Raw genomic sequence first — 15,636 nt, 5'->3', positions numbered from 1 at the left:
AGGAAGAGAAAAAACTCTGTATCTGAATAGCTCCTGTATTGTTTCTCCAAGCTTCTACTAAAGGCCACTCTCAGGGATGGGATATCAAACAACTTGCACTTTGTATTGACATAAGCTATTGTGTCCTTTCCTCTGTTCTTTAGGTTGCAGGCAACTAACCTCTGACCAGGCTACATCTCTGACCAGGTCATTTCTTGCTAAAAGTTGTGAAAATTATGATGCTACAGTTTTTCAGGTATTTTCTAAGGTTGTATAATGCATCCTTTTGAGAGATGTTAGGGTTACTAATTATTTGTACTTGTGTGGTAGTTTAGCCCGGCTGGAGGCCAGACACCCACCAAAGTCAATCTATCACTCCCCTTTTAAGCTGGACAGGTGAGAAATATATATTGAGAGGCTTAGGAATCAGTGTAAGGACAGGGAGATCATCCTGTCATCAATGACATGGGCAAAACAGACTCAACACAGAGTGAAGGAAAGAAAACTCTCTAATTTATTACACTAAACTACAAAGAACAGTGAAAACCGGAGTCAGGAGCATGACCAGATCTTAAAACACGTTCCCCCCACCACTCCCTTCTTAGCAGACTCTAGTCAGGATTTTGCTCCCTTCTTCCCTCCCGTTGTGGCACAGGGGGAGCAGAGACTGGAAAAATGGGGTTCTCGGTAGCACCTTCCCCCCACCCCTCCATTCTAAGCAGACTTCGCTTTAGCCATGATCTTGCTCCCTTATTCCCCCTGCTCACAGTACAGGGGGGTAGGGACTGGGAAAAAATGGGGTTCTTGGTTACTTCTTCATGAGCTGTTTTCCTTTTCCAGATATTAAAACACCTTTAACCACCCCCCCAGCTCTCTTCTTAGCAGACTTCAATCTAGTCATGATTTCACTCCATTCTTCCCCCTGATTGCAGCACAGGGGGGCAGGGACTGGGAGATGGGGGCTTCGGTCAGTCCCTTGCAAGTCGGTTTTCTTCTCGGCCAGGGTGGGGGGAGGGCATTCATTCCACACCCTCCCCCCACACCATGGGGTCTCACCCACAGGAGACAGTCCTCCACAAACTTCTCCAACATGAATCCTTTCCCACAGGGCTTTATCTCTTTATCACAGTGTCTCTCAGTCCCAGTCCTCCACAGGCTTCCAAGCCTCCCCCCAGCAAACCTGTTCCGATGCAAATATTTCTCCCTCATCTCTTTGTCTCTGTTTCTCCTCATGGCTGCAAGTGCTGCCAGGGGCTTGTTCCAATGTAGGGTCACCACGTCTTCTCTATGTCTCCACCTGCTCCATCCAGCGTGGAGCCCCTCCACGGGCTGCAGGTGGGGTCTCGGCCTTTCCCATGGGTTTCTCCACGGGCTGCAGGGGCATCTTTCTCTCCGGCACCTGGGCCGCCTCCTCCCCCGCCCTGTTCCGGCCTTGGTGTCTGCACAGCCCGTTACATCTTCTCGCTCCCTTCTCCGGTGGCAAAATGCAGCTGCTTCCGGGTTATTTTCTCCTCTGTGTGATTCTCAGAGGCACTGTGACTGTCTCTCAGGCCGCAACTTTGGCCTTGAACTGCTTGTTGTTTATAGTTTAGGCTGGCAGAAAACTCTAACTGCTGCTTAAAGAAACCGTCTCAGCAGCACAGCCTCACAAAACTGCAACATACCTACAGATATGATTTCTACATCATGAGCAGGATGCATGAGATTGAATAAGAAACAGAACTATACAGGGAATGTCTCCTCAGTAGTGCAAAAAGGATAAGCAAAATATATCTAAAACTTAAGGGCAGGTCAATGTAAACAAGTGAATATGAAGAACTGATGGCAGCTGCTAAATTCTGTCAAAGTGGTATTGTATCTGAACATCTAAAAATTTTGCAGTTTTGTAAGTGGAAGACATTGTTACTGCCCAAGCATTTAGCCACAGCCAGTGTGCCATAGGAAAAAATTAAATTTGCTTGTCTGGCAAGAGTGTTGGGTCCAGAATAGACTTCAGATGACATGCTCAGGGAGCCCCTGAGCTTTCAGTAAAGAGGGCTGGTTACTGGAGGGATTAAATTGTCACAGGGAAAAAGAACAAAGCTTTCTCATGGCATGGAAAGAGAAGAGATTTAAATGAAGCTTTCGGATTCTTATTTCCTTCTTCCCTTCTAAAGATCTGCTCATTACAGCCAAGTCCCAAGGTGAACTAAAAGGTCTGTAGTGAGTTTGTTACTGGCCTTTGGAGATTTAGAAAATCTCCCTTCTTCCTGATATTGATATTATCCACGTAAGACGAAGTGTCAGGGTGTTGGCAATTGGCATGGAAAGACAAACTACAGCTTTGGTAAAAACAGGTGCTGTGGTCTCTGCCTTTGGACCTCAGTCTTCTGCCAGAGGTTGATACAAAGAGGAGAAGAACTGTGGGAAGGGGTATGTTATTCCAGCTGGACACCCCAGTTTTAAATAGCTGGAAAAAAAATGGGTGTGAATTAAAAGACCTGTCTGTGGCGTGGTACAGCAGAGCCTTGTCCCTGGTCTACCTCCTGTCCCTCATCAGTGATAACCTCATGCAGCAGGGCCTTGTGAACAACACCAGCATCTTGACCTTTACTAGAGGCTACCTCTGATCATTCATCTCATCATGTATACAATTCATCATTGTATACTAATGTGTGCAGCATGGGAAATAAACAGGAGGAAGAGTTAGAGATCTTGGTGCAGTTGCAAGGCCATGATCTCATCACGGTCACGGAGGTGTGGTGGGACAGCTTGGATGACTGGAATGTTGTCATGGATGGCTGTGTGCATTTTAGGAAATATCGGCTGGGGAGGAAGGGTGGAGGAGTTGCTCTTCATGTGAGGGAGCAGCTAGAATGTATGGAACTCCACCTGGGTGAGGGTGATTGACTAGTGGAGAGCCTGTGGGTGAGAATCAAGGGCCAGGCTAGGGTGGGTGACACTGTTGTAGGTATGTACTACAGGCCCCCTGATCAGGAGGAGAAAGTCAATGATGCCTTCTCTAAGCAGCTAGAAGTAGCCTCGTGATCCCAGGTGCTGGTTCTTATGGGGGACTTCAAGTACCCAGATATTTGCTGGGTAAGCAGCAGGGCCAGGCCTGTGCAGTCCAGATGGTTTCTACAATGTGTTGAAGACAACTTCCTGATACAGATGGTGGAGCAGATGAGGAGGGGGCGGGTACTGAATCTTGTTCTAACCAATACGGATGGGCTTGTTAGGGAAGTGAAGGTCAGGGGCAGCTTGGGACACAGGAACCATGAAATGGTGGAGTTCAAGATCTTGAGTGGAAAAAGTAAAGCAAAAAGAAGGATTGCTACCCTGAACTTTAGGAGAACAAGCTTTGATCTCTTCTGGGACCTAATAGGAGCTATCCCATGGGCTAGGCTGTTAGAAGATAAGGGGGCCTGTGAGAGCTGGCTAGCATTTATACAGTGCTTCTTCCAAGCTCAGGATCAGTGTGTCCCCATGAGTAAGAGATCAGGGAAGGGTGGCAGAAGAGCTGTGTGGATGAGCAGGGAGCTCATGAAATCAAAGGAAAGCAGAAGTTCATTGAATTATGGAAAACGGGTCTGAGCACTTGGGAACAACATAGGAATGTTGTCAGGGCCTGCAGGGATGCAACGAGGAAGGCTAAAGCCCACCTGGAAATGAAGCTGGAAAAGGACATAATGGATAATAAGAAGGAGTTTTTAAAGTATGTGAATAGTAAGAGGAAGACTAGGGATACTGTGGGTCCCCTGCTGAACAAGGGGGGGTGTCCTGGTAATGGGGGATATTGAGAAGGTGGAGATACCGAACACCTTGGCTTCAGTCTTCACTTCAAAGACTTCCCCTTGGGACTCCTGGGCCCTGGAGGGAAGAAAGAGAGTTTAGGAAACAGAGAGCTTCCCTCTGGTTGAGGTTGGGGTTGGTCCAGGAGTGTCTCAGTGGGATCATATGCTGAGGGAGCTGGCGGAGGTGATTGCTGGGCTGCTCTCCATCATCTTCAAAAGGTTGTGGAGAACAGGAGAGGTGCCTGGAGACTGGAGGATAGCCAATGTCACTCTGGTCTTCAAAAAGGACATGAAGTAGAATCTGAGTAACTACAAGCCAGTCAGTCTTACCTCTGTCCCTGAAAAGGTGATAGAACAGCTTGTTCTTGATGCCATCTCCAAGCAATTGGAAGAAAAGAAGGTTATGAGGAGTAGTCAGCATGGATTCACCAAGGGGAGATTGTGCTCAAGCAATCTTGTAGCCTTCTGTGATGTCATATTCTGGACTCCCTGGTATAAAAAAATACAGGGATCTCCCGGAAAGAGTCCAGCGGAGGGCTATGGAGAAGATTAAAGGCCTGGAGTATCTCCCCTATGAGGAAAGGCTGAATGAACTGGGGTTGTTCAGCCTTGAGAAAGAAGACTAAGGGGGGACCTTATTAATGTTTATATATCTTAAGTATGGGATGCAGGGGGAAATGGCCAGCCCCTTTTCAGTGCTCTGTGGAGACAGCATAAGGGACAATGGCTGCAAGTTGGAGCACAGGAAGTTCCGCACCAACATGCGGAAGAACTTTTTCACAGTGAGGGTGACAACACTGTAACAGGCTGCCCAGGGGATTTGTGGAATCTCCTTCTCTGGAGATATTCAAGACCCGTCTGGAAGCCTATCTCTGCTATCTGTCCTAAGGAATCTGCATTGGCAGGGGGGTTTCGACTTGATGATCTCTTGAGGTCATTTCCAACCCCCTATGATTCTATGATCTCCCTGGATTCCTGATGCAGGTGCTGGTTATTGTCACCCTTAAGCAGCCTAAGTTGCCAATTGTGATAATTGCTTTTTTCTTCAAAGGGAAAGTGATGACAGATACCCATCAACCTCCTACTTTGGAAGACTGGAAATACCACGGAGCGAGAAGTTTTAGGGAGGCTTTCTGTTCTTGTGCTGTGCTGCTTTTGTGTTGTTTCTTATAGTGACTGACAATAAGGCCTGGGCCCTTTATCTAAACTGAGTGTTAATTTAAAAAAAAACCAAAAAAACCCCAAAACCACACAAAGATTAGCATCAGAATACATGGAATAACAATTTAGGTGCTTATGTGTATGCATGTTGCTTGTACCAAGAAACCATCTGACATTAAAAAAGAGATTAAACCTTGCATGTTATAAACTTCAGCTATCTTTTTTAGTCTAAAGTAAAAAAATATTAATTTTATTCAACTGGTAAGTCTTAGTTTTAAAGGCAAAAAGAATGGAAATGTGATTTACTACGTTGGCTTTGTATCACACAGTATTGAATTTAGAGGGGCTCTAATTTTTGTATGTATTTCTGTATTGTATTTGTGCACATAACTTCTGCCAGCATTAGAGCAGCTTAATTTATAATCCATCTTTATGAGTAATTTATGCAAATTTTAATATAATAAATAATATAATAAATATAACCACATGTATATATCTAATAAATATAATCACTTATAAGTTTTCAAGTTCAAAAAATAAAACAGTGAGTCGTCTGTATATAAGTGTGTACAGTGTTGTTATGGTACAATGGGACTGATTTAACCACAGTTATGTCCAGACACCATCAAAATACTGACTGTTATAAAAACCCATTAAGCTTCTGGATGAAATCCATATAAAGTGCATGTGAGTAGTTCTTCTGTATTGTAGAATGTTTGTTTATAATGCTTCAGAATTACGAGAAAATGTGAAGCATTCACATAAGAAAAGTTTCATACTTACCTGACTTGTAAAATAAGACCTATGTTAAACATTGTTTTTTTGAAAGTCTAGGTAAGATCCTGGCAATGATAATTTCCAGAGGTGTGAAATTTTTTGCTACTCAGATGCAATGAATGGATACCCAGATTATTGATGTGTAGAAAGGCATCTCTTGTTATTTGATGGCTATGTAAGATAGTAGAGAAAATTCCAAACAAGCTAAATCTGTTTTCTTTTGGACATATTTTATCAAACCACTAAGGAGACTTTGAATTTGAGAGATTTTTGCACTTACAAGTAAAAGTGATCTTAATCTTGGCTTTAATTTTGCGAATACTCATAATGACACTGCCAAATCTTTTAGACTTACCTCTTTGATAGGCATACAAAGCCCCCTAGTTTTCTAACTCCTTTCGATATGTCCCTGAACTGAGAAACAGGTAAATTCAAAAGTTTTATTTAAAGGCAGAGGAGACTTATCCTTAAGGAGAGCTAATAAACGGTATTTTTCAATGGAGTCTGGACTTGGAGAACTGAAAGAGATTTTTAGGTTGTAGTGACTGAAAGATGAGTATTTGAGTTGAAAGATTAGAGCTGAAATGATTGTTCACTTTTTTGACATTTCCCAGCTTGTTGGGGAAATACATATTTTAACCATAATTTAGAGAACTGATTGATATACGAAGATAAAATCTCTTAGAATTTAGTCACATAACCAGATAGTTTAAAGTAAGCAACTCATGGAGGAGAAAGTCTGTTTTTGTTTCCCCAACAAAAGGCTCACTTGTGAAAGTCTCACATTACCTTGAGAGAGTGATTATAAGGGGCAAGGATTTGAAACCAGGATGACTTCTACATCTGCAGATCCCCTTGCTAAAACAAACTTGATGACTAACAAGGACTCGAATTAATGTCCAGAGATCTCCTTGCTAACAGATAACTTGGCTAACAAGGACATGAATTAGCTCAGATCGATCAAGCTTGCAAGACCCCACATTCCAGGCAAAAGGTGAAAAGTACATCATGAGGAAGACCTACGGCCTTTCTCCCACAGACCACCACACATCTTCTGAGGACCCTTGCTCAAAATTTTTGGAAGAATCTGCGCAAGTGCGAAGGACTAATAAGCTAATTAGCATATGAAGCGAGAGTAGGTGGGTTTAGGTAATGAGTATGTATAGGCGTTAATTGAATATTCATTGTTTTCTTGTATAAATGTAGGGATGGTTTGCTACATCAGGCACGCACGCTTATGGTAGAGCGATCCCCCGTGCGTCTGTGTGCAATAAACATACCTACTTCCGAGTTATAGAGTCAATTTCCCTACTTCACTGATAATTTTAGTATTGCAAATTGTATCTGAAACACTTTGAATCCCAGCCTATGTGGGTAGGCACAAGTAAAGAAAGCAAGAAAATAAATCCTAAGAGGGACAGTTCTTCCCATATTATAATTCCTACCAAAACCCATGGCAGATATAGAATACATTGCTCTCAACCAAGAAATGTATATGAGCTCTTGGGGAAATGAAATGGTTTCCTTTTTAATGCAAACAGCACATTAAAAGCCCTCAAACTTTTAATTGTCTTTTCCCATTAGCTTCCCAGGAACTCAAAGATACAGAAATGGAAGGCGCCTGTGAATGGAATTACTGTGAACCTTTCTATTTGAATATAATTAAAGTCCCAGTGGACATGTGAGAGTTTTGTCAATGATTTAAACTAAAGAAATATCTGGCCTGAACTTCTAGTGCTCCCCCTATTTACAGTGGAAGGTAGGCATTATGACAAGTTTCCTTCAACAGCCAAAACATGTTTCATCTCTTTAATTTTGATCAATTAATACGTGTGGAAGACCTCCAGCTGGAAGATAGTTGTAATTTTACAAGATGTAAACCTGCAAAGTCTGCCTGGCTTTGGAGGAATGTTTATGCTGGCTTGGGATAAAATGATCACTTGTTGCTTGGCAAGTATTCAAAGGAGGGATTTCCAAATGCAAAACCTAATGTGACTACTTTTTTTTAAATAGATTAAAGAAAACTATCAGCGTGAAAAAATTATCTTTCCTTTCCATCTCATCTACCTCAGCCTATGTTTGGAATGATCTCCCAGAACTCTTGGCAACACTGGAAATGAAACATGTGTTACTTGCTTTAACAATGTTCTACTAAAAGCTGTATTTATACCACACTAGTGTGCATTGGGAAATTTTTCAATGGGTTCTATTCTAGGTCCATTAAAAAAAAAATTAAAAAATCACTGTTAATTTTCACTAGAAGAGCACAGAAGTTTATATTTAATTAAAAAGAAAGGAATGTATCTATGTGTGTATAAATATACATGGTCACAACAACACAACGTTAACCTTTTTGTTGTCTTCCAAATTAGTTCCTGGCTATGGAACCTCCTGTAGCAGCCGCTGTTCCCTCCAGGCAACAGGACATTCATCCAAAAGAGAGGAGATGCTTGGTAACTTTCCCACAGACCTGCAACTTTAGTCCTGAAATACCAAGTTGGCCTGTATCACCTGCACCAGGAAATCAGATCTTGTCATGTCATACTATTCTTTGTAAATTATAATAGTGCTGAATTAATCTTTCTGAAATTTGTAATTTTCTGTAATCTTACTCAAAACCAGAGTAAGAATGTGTTAATCTCACTGAAAGAAAGGGAGAAGAACTATTTAATCCTTAATATGAAAAGTAGATGGCTCAGGAACAGTTTTGTTTATACACTGTCTGCTATAACACTGTGTTTTGGCATTAAAAAATGAACAGACCCCTCACCCCTAACATATTTTCCAGTATTTAAGCGAAATGGAGTTACACTGGGTATGGGGCTGGAAAGAGTTTGGACAGTTTTTTGTTTAATTTAAAGTAATTTGTGTAGGCTCAGACAGGAATGGGCATATTGTGTATTTCTGTTGTTACAACTCCACCTTAGACTTGCTCCTTTCATTTCAGTCTACACTACATGAGGGGGAAGGCAATAATGATTTTGTGCTTGAGGCAGAGGAGGCATCAGAAACATGAGATTTTTATGCTTCTTTTAAGAGTTGTAAAAGATTAGACATCTTCCTTTAGAGCATCCACAAAATTTCAAATCATTACATTTGAACTGCAGAAAAATCTCATAAAGGCCTGTCAATTTATGCGTAAATTTATGTTGAAATATTGTTTTTAGTCTTGCAGTAGGAATTAGCATAATCTTATAACAGGAAAGATACACTGTGACTATTTCTCAAGAGGCACTGATCATATTTTCTTCCAATTCATGTATTTTGGAGTAAAATGAGGATTACAGTACTGTAGTTGCTCAGTAACTAAACCATCATTTTCATTCCTTACACTATGGACACATATTTTCCTAAGCACTAACATTGTTGTCTTTCACTGAATCATAGAATGGTTTGAGTGGGAGGGGACCTTAAAGATCATCTAGTTCTGTACAGATAGTTAAAGCAGTTCAGAAAAATATAACTTGTACCTTTTTTATCATTACTTCAAAAGTAAAGTCTTGGGTTTTTTAGTAGTATTTCACTATAGTGAAATATTAATCACTTATATCAGCATTTGAGAGATGTACTTATTGCATATTTTCTGCAAGAAATAGTGTATGTCATAGGCATGTCTATACCTCTGCTGGACAATAATAAAATGAGTTAGCTTTAGATGACATCTAAGGCATCATCTAACCTGTGGGACAAAGCACACTATCAGTACTGTCAGCTGCAGTGTCTGTCTTACAGTTTATGTGGATTATTTTGAATACAGTGTATTCCAATATTTAAAGACTGGAATTAAAAATACAGGATTCTATTATTGCTGCTTTCCATGAATGTTGTCAGTCCTCATGAAATTAATTTTAGTAATACATCTGGATCTTAAATTTATATCTGTTTTTCCTATGTGTTGACTGTTTTAATAAATTATCTTTTAGGCATAATTCATAATTTTATTTGAAGATCTTTAAACATTTGATCATTCATAGGAACTGAGAAAATCCCACTGCCTAATGGTCCCGTAACAATGTCTTTTAAAGTTATCCTACATTTTATTCGTGAGAAGCACAACACGGGTGAAGTGTGGGGAGTAGCAGTAACTTATTTGAGGTCTCAGGTAGACTTGTCCAAAATAAAAGGCTGAAAACACTACGCATGATGCTTGTTGAAACTTCCTCATTCTGTGTTAAGATTGTTGTTTTTCTTGGAACTTAAGTATACTTCAGCCTTCTGAAGCTTAACCTAAAGGCAGTTAATCTGAATTATTATGTTTTCTCCACATTTACTATAGAGTTCAAAAGAAAGACATTGTCATTTGTGGCTGTTATATTCTGTCACTTTTCAATAGAAATTCACACATCTAAAGTTTCAGCATTTATTGTTGATGTTGGCAAGAAAACTTGATAGATTTTAAAGTCTGTTTACTATAACATCTGTATTTAAAGTATAAGCATCTGGATTGTCTAAATCAAAAATATGCAGGAGGGAATTTTGGGAGTAGGTAGTTTTTTTCATGTATAAAATTACATTTGACCAGAACTCCATATTTCATCCAGGTTTCCTAAATACATATTAAAAAAAAAATCCATTTCAGTTTTGCATTTAATCCACAACTTTTACATTAGATTGTACATAATGTTTACTTTTTTTGGAGAGACATATAATATATGTTTGGGCATAAAGCAATATTTTACATGCATACAATATTTAACTTGCTTATATATCTATAGATTTATAATTAATAACACAATTTAATCATCTGCTATATCAAATTTCCTGATTATTACTCATGAAAAGTTCACACAAGTTATTTTCTTCCAATTTAATAATTCAGTAAAGGATCTTTAAGCATACTTCCTATGGTTTTATACCAAATATTCAGAATCTCAACCATGTCTCTTACCCCTAAAATGCTACAGTTAATGTGTTCCATGAAAATCCATCTTTCTCCTGTCCATTTTGTTTTTCCACAAATATTTTACTTTCAATATATTTATATGGAGTTGAAGGTGTTTTCCTACTGTTTTTTGTTTGGTTGGTTGTTTTTTTAATCTGTTTATAGATTTTATTTCTGGCAGGTACATAAATGCATGTGTCATGTCCAAACAGAGAATGCTTAATTTTTGCAGGTTTTAAGATAGTATAGTAGTTCTACTATTTATTAGTTCTACAAAAGGTGAGGTCATCATTAGCAGGATGTTTTATACTCTTGTTTTAGCAGTAATAGGATTTTTCTGAATATTTTTATAGGCAGTATTTGAAAGCCTTACATTTCTAATGACAGTAGACTCATCAAATCTGGACAGGCTGCAAAATAATTTACATTAAAATAAATGTAATATTTATATACACATCTTTATAATTATCTCAATAATGGAATATTCTATTTTGCTATCTAACACCAACAAAAAACAGGGCTCATTGTGGTGTGCTGTTCCTGGCAGGGTTGTCTCAAAATAAAACCCCAAATCAGACAAAATTAGCTATTCTGCTATTTTACAAAAGAAGCTAATGAAAACATAATCTGCAGCAGTGGAATGTTTTGATGCACTGTGAAACTGTTAACATTTAATATGAGAAAAAAGAGTGTTCACAGGGACTGAACAAGTCAGGGACTTACCCTTCCCAAGAAAAATTGCCCGTAGAGTGCAAGCAGAGATGAATCAGTTTAAATTACAGCAGCATATGGTATTCATCAACTGTACAATTTGGTTTTAACTCACTGGGAAGGATTAGGACTTTGCATGAAGTGTTTAGGAAACTAGCCAAAGACAAATGAATAATTCTCTCTCATTTATCCAGAATTTGTACAAAAATAGTCCTTTACCTTGCACATAGAGCAGTGGTATCCAAATTGCTTATTCATGTATATTTACATATGTTAGACGGTTTCATACAAACGGCTTGAATTTGAGTTAAGAAGAGTATCTGCTGTTTGGTTTGGGTTTTTTTTTTTTTATTTGGGATGTTTTTTGTTTTTGTTTGGATGTCTGTGTTTTTGTTTGTGTTGTATTTTTTTCTTTTTTTTTTTCTAATAGGCCTTCAAATTCATGCCACAACTTTAATCAAGTCTGATTGAATCAAGTTCTGTGAAGTTTCCAGAAATGGGCCTTCCAATCACATCATATGAACTATAGGGCAACCTTACTAAGGTTGGAGTTCTGTCCATTTTTTTTTAAAAAAAACCCTGCATTACTGTCAGCTAACTGAAGTGGACATTGAAACAGAATCACAGAATCACAAGGGTGGAAAAGACCTTTAAGATCAAGTCCAACCGTTCCTGTCCTATGCTAAACCATGTCCTTAAGTACCTCACCTACCCTTTTTTTAAACATTTCCAGGGAAGGTGACTCAACCACCTCCCTAGGCAGCCTGTTCCAGGCCCTGACTACTCTTTCAGTAAAAAATTTTTTTCTAATATCTAATTTGAACCTGCACTGGTGCAGCTTTGTGCCATTTCCCCTTGTCCTAACTCCTGTCACCTGGCTGAAGAGACCATCGCCCACCTTTCTACAACCTCCCTTCAGGTAGTTGTAGGTGTTGATAAGGTCTCCTCTCAGCCTCCTCTTCTCCAGGCTAAACAGCCCCAGCTCCCTCAGCCACTACGATTTGCCCTCCAGCCCCTTCACCAGCCTGGTTGCCCTTCTCTGGACTCGCTCGAGGACCTCAGTGTCCTTCTTATGGTGGGGAGCCCAGAACTGCACACAGTACACGAGATGAGGCCTCACCAATGCCGAGTACAGAGGAACAATTACCTGTCTAGAGCTAGTGGCCACACTATTTTTGATACAAGCCAGGATACCATTGGCTCTCCTGGCCACCTGGGCACACTGCTGGCTCATATTCATCCTGCAGTCAACCAACACCCCCAGGTCCTTCTCTGCCTGACAGCTCTCCAGCCAGTCTCCCCCAAGCCTGTAGTGCTGCATGGGGTTGTTATGGCCCATATGCAGCACTCTACACTTGGCCTTGTTAAACTTCATCCCGTTGGTCTCAGCCCATCGGTCCAGTCTGTTCAGATCCCTCTGAAGAGCCTCCCTACCCTCAGGCAGATCAACACTTCCTCCTAGTTTAGTGTCATCTGCAAACTTACTGAGGGAGCATTCAGTCCCTTCATCCAGGCCACTGATAAAGATGTTGAATAAGACTGGACCCAGGACTGAGCCATTGGGGACGCCACTCATGACCGGCCTCCAGCTGGATTTGGTTCTATTCACCACCACCCTTTGGGCCCATCCATCCAGCCAGGTTTTAACCCAGCAGAGCGTCCACCTGTCTAGGCCAGTGGCAGCCAGTTTCTCAGTCAGAATGCTGTGAGAAACCATGTCAAAGGCTTTGCTGAAGTCCAGGTAGACCACATCCACAGCCTTCCCCTTGTCCATTAAGCGGGTCACCTTGTCATAGAAGGTGACCAGGTCAGTTTGACAGGATCTACCTTTTGTAAACCGTGATCCCCTGGCCATCATGCATATGCTGCATGATAGCTTCCAAGATGACCCTCTCCATGATCTTCCCCAGGACTGAGGTCAGACTGACAGGCCTGTACTTCCCCAGATCTTCCTTTTAACCCTTCTTATATATGGGTGTCACATCTGCCAGCTTCCAGTCAAGTGGAACTTCCCCAGTCTGCCAGGATTGCTGACAGATGATGGAAAGGGGTTTGGCTAGCACATCTGACAGGTCTCTCAGCACCCTCAGGTGGATCCCATCTGGCCTCATTGATTTGTAGGTGTCTAAGTGGCCAAGTAGGTCACTAATCATTTCCTCTTTAAACATGGGAATTTTGCTATTCTTCTTCTCCCTGACAGACAGTTCCTGAGGATGAGTACTCAGGGAATGACCAATTTTACTATTATAGACTGAGGTAAAGAAGGAATTAAGGACCTCAGCCTTGTCCTCATCTCTAGTCACTTATGTTCCCTCAGCATCCAGTAAGGGCTGGAGATTCTCCTTGACCCTCCTTTTACTGTTAATATACCTATAGAAGGACTTTTTATTATCTTTTGCAGAACTGGCCAGTCTGAGTTCCAGTTCAGCTTTAGCCCTTCTGACTTTCTCCCTACAGGATCTTACTAAATTCCTATAGTCATCCCAAGACACCTGCCCCATCTTCCAAAGCTCCTATTTTTCCCTCTTTCCCCCAAGATCTTCCTGGATCTCTCTACTCAGCCAAGCTGGCTTCCTTCCTCGCCAACTCCTCTTCTGACATACTGGGACAGCCTGTTCTTGTGCTGCCAGGATTTCCTTCTTGAGGAGCAACCAACCCTCTTGGGCTCCTTTGCCCTCTAGGGCTGCCTCCCATGGAATCTTACGGAGCAGCTTTCTGAGCAGTACAAAGTCAGCCCTATGGAAGTCTAAGGTGCTTGTTCTGGTGTCTCCCTTCCTTACTTCTCCCAGTACTAAGAATTCCATCAGCTCATGATCACTATGCCCCAGGCGTCCTCCAACCTTCACATCCCCCACTAGGTCTTCTCTGTTTACAAACAACAAGGTCAGCAGGGCACCTTGCCTGGTGGGTTGACTCACCAGCTGGGTCAGGAAGTTGTCTTCCAAACACTCCAGGAACCTGCTAGACTGCTTCCTCCCTGCTGTATTGTACTTCCAGGAGACATCTGGTAAGTTGAAGTCCCCAATAAGGACGAGAGCTAGTGATCGCGAGACTTCTCCCAGTTGTTTAAAAAACAATTCATCAGCTTCCTCATCCTGATCAGGTGGTCTATAGTAGACTCCCATCACTATATCTCCCTGATTTCGTCCTCCTCTGATTTTTACCCAATGACACTCAACCCTGTCTTCACCATGCTCCAGCTCCAGGCTGTCAAAGCATTCTCGGACATACAGGGCTACCCCACCTCCTCTCCTACCCAGCCTGTCATGCCTGTATAGTTTATAACCAGCCATTGCAGCACTCCAGTCACGTGAATTATCCCACCACGTTTCTGTGATGACAATCACATGATAGTCTCCTTGACTTACAAGGACTTCTAATTCCTCCTGTTTGTTGCCCATGCTGCGTGCATTGATGTAGATGCACTTCATCTGGTCTATTGATCTTGTTTACCTTAGATAAATTCACAGAACAGGGACATTAGACATCAGCACATTGCTGTTTCCTACTGAGCCTCACTAAACCACCTCACCTCTGACACAAAGAGATCATTCAAAGCATATAAGTGGTATTTTACTCTTTCTACCCAGCATTAATGTGCTGAGAAGGGATCACATCACTGGCTGGCAGGCAGGAAGTGTGCCTATGAATGGGGCACATGTGCAGGAAGTACCTGGGGTACCTGTGACCTCCAGTTGAACTCACAGCTCCATACCTGCCTTAGATCCCCTCTAATGCTGGATTTGTATTTCACACTTGTGGTGTGATATTCTGGGGCTTTTTCCCTGTCTCAGGACACATCATTCTCAGATGGGATGAGTCTGCCCCTTTATCTGTGGCATAAGGGTGAAAAGGAGACCAGAGGCTGTATTAAGAGGGGTACTGTGTACTGAGCTGTAAAATGGAGATGCAATTTGCCTATCCCCTAGAAAGCAATGTTTATTCATCTACAGATTGGTGTTTTGCAGTGGCAAAATGGGTTTAGAAGTGAAGAGTAGACATTAAATTTGTACTTGTAGGTAATTGTTGTTAGTATCAAAAGCGCAGGAGTTCAGAATCCTGAAACTGAAATCTATTGCAGACTGAACTGCCACATGGCAAATGTGGCCTGAAAAACTTTCCAGACAGATACTGCAAGGGCAGTACACAAGAAGGTGATGAAAGTACACCAAAAGATATGTAGAGAGCTGACAGTTTTCAAAAATCCACAATAAAAATGCTTATTTTTTGTAACCTTTGTCTTGTGCCTTCACTTACACATCTGCATAATATTTTAAAATTATAAACCTGGAGGTTTTTTGCTGAGAGGTTTTTTTGTGGGGTTTTTTCCTTGTCATTGCTGTCTTCATAGGT

Source organism: Gallinula chloropus (genome assembly GCF_964237585.1).
Source record: "Gallinula chloropus genome assembly, chromosome: 2".
NCBI classification, from domain to species: Eukaryota; Metazoa; Chordata; class Aves; order Gruiformes; family Rallidae; genus Gallinula; species Gallinula chloropus.
This window is presented reverse-complemented; position numbering follows the sequence as displayed.